This window comes from Cibotium barometz, chromosome 43, assembly GCF_041138505.1.
Source record: "Cibotium barometz isolate CiBa-2024 chromosome 43, ASM4113850v1, whole genome shotgun sequence".
NCBI classification, from domain to species: domain Eukaryota; kingdom Viridiplantae; phylum Streptophyta; class Polypodiopsida; order Cyatheales; family Cibotiaceae; genus Cibotium; species Cibotium barometz.
In genome coordinates, this window is record NC_141088.1 from 27,892,335 (window position 1) to 27,894,868 (window position 2,534).

Genomic DNA, 2,534 nt, shown 5'->3' on the forward strand with positions numbered 1-2,534 from the left:
TTCTTGAATTTTTGGCTCAAATGTTGTCGAGGCGGTAGGTAAGAATGCTAGTTGGTTACCATTGGGGTTCCTTGAACACACGAGCTCTTGTGTAGGTGCTGAATGCAGGAGACTGGTTGAGTGACTTGCTTGGTGTTGCTTGGGCCTCCATTCTTGAAGCTATTGGGGCTGAAGTCAGTGGGGTTAGGCTTTCTTCACGTTGTTCGATTTTGGCAACCATATGATGGAATTACCATCATAGTATCCTTATTGTTAAAGCACATGCACAGGAACCCATATTTGATTAACATTATAAAGTGGTGTGGCTGATGTCTTTGGTGCTGAGGTTTGTTTCTTTGAACAGGTTGAGGGGACTTTTTGATTCACTTGGAAATCCAAGCTTTGTGAACGGTTCATAAAATCTAGGAGCCAAATTGATCTTAGGATGCTTGGCAATAGCCAAATTGATCTTAGGATGCTTGGCAATATTCTTTAAGCGTCTTTTCTCTATGCGTAGCCAAACTAGATCATTTTCTTTAAATTTCATTGGTTATCATTTCTTGTTGGCTTGAGTAGTGTAATAGCTGAATGGGGGGTATTGTTGTATGCAAATTGAAGTAGAGGCAAATGTTGATCCCAATTAGAGGGCCAGCTCAATAGTGTAGGATCTAAGAAGATCCATAATAATGCTATTGGTAGCTTCAATCTGGCCATTGCTTTCTGGAAGAGAATGTAAAGTCCATTTTAGAACCTAAGTTCTTGAATAAAGCAACCCAAAATTGAATGCAAAGGCGGCCATCTCAGTCAGAAAGAATGACTTTGGGAAAGCCATGGTGAGAAAAGATAGTGTTAATGAATAACTTAGCAACTTGAGGGGCAAACAGGGTCTTCTTGCAAGGTACAAAGTATGCTTGCTTGCTAAATCCATCAACTATGGTCCATATCATGTCATTGAGAGGAGGTAGCTGGCAAGCGAGTAATAAAATCCATTGAAATCTCTTCCCATGGAACTTTGGGAATAGGTAGGGGCATTAAAAGACCAAATGATTTACCATGATGGCGTTTGATTCATTGACAAACAATACATTCATACACAAATTTTACAATGTCATGTTTCATATCAGGCCAAAAGAAGTATTCTTTACATGCAGCTAATGTGGATTGAATTCCTCTATGTCCCATATATGCAAGAGCATGCATCTCAGTTATTGCTAGTTCTCTAAATGGTGCAGTGATGCAGTCTCTTTTGAAAGAATAAAAATCCATTTGTATAAGAGTAATCATTTAGTTGCAAAGAATTGTGAGCATGAATGGCATTCCATGCAAGTGAAAAATCAGGATCATCAGCATATGGATCAATCATGGCATCAAAAGATTGCACTTGAATAGCATACACATTATTCAAATAAGCACATTTAAGTTCATCAAATGAATTAGAATTGCAAACAGAACTTTGGTTATCAGCAAGACTAAGAGCATCTACCACTACATTAATGCGGCCTAGTTGATATTGGATCATAGGGTAAAAATTTTGGATAAAAGAAGCCCATTGGATGTGGCGATCCGATATTAAAGATTGGGTCAACAAGTGCTTGATAGCCTATTGATCTGTCTTTATTAGTACCTCAAATCTCATGAGATAATGCTTTTATATTTTTGAGGGCATGGACAACAACCAAAAGTTTCTTGTCATAGGTATTGTACTTGGCTTCATTGGGTTTGAGCTTGCGGCTCTGATAAGCTATGGGATGGTCATCTTGCATGAGGACTATGCCTATGCCAGATCCACTAGCATCTGTGATAACTAAAATGAAAGGATGGTCAAAGTCGGGTAGTTGTAGGACAAGTGCACGGGTCAATAAATACTTCAAAGTTTTGAAGGACTTCTGTTGACTATCACCCCATCGAAAAACTGTCAAGATAGTCAATGGGAGAGTAATGAGCAAGAAATTCTTTACGAACTTGCGATAAAAACCTGCTAGACCTAGAAAAGATCTAACTTTATGGGCATTTTTAGGAGTAGGCTAGTCTGGACTTTCTTAGGGTCTACTCGAATACCATCCGCCGATATAATATGGCCTAGGTATTCCATCTCAGTTTGAAAGAAAGAACATTTGTCAGGGTTAGCATATTATTGATTTTCCCTAACAAATCAAAGACAATACTTAAGTGATCCTTGGGTTCTGCTTCAGAATAACTGTAAACCAGAATATCATCAAAGAAAACAATCACAAAGTTTTGATAATCTATAATTAAAAAAATCATCATACGTGCAAATGTGGCAAGAGCATTAGTGAGACCGAAGGGCATGACAATGAACTCATAAGAAAAGCAGTTTTGAAAAGATCAGCACGATCCATATGGATTTGATGATACCCAGACTTCAAGTCAATTTTACTAAATACACTTGCACCTTTCAATTTATCTAATAGGTCATCAATTTTAGGGATTGGGTAGCGGTTCTTAACAGTCACTTTCTTTAGTGCTCTCTATAGTCTATGCACATCCTAAAGGTTTTATTCTTTTTCTGCATAAGCAAAGACAGGTTTACCAAA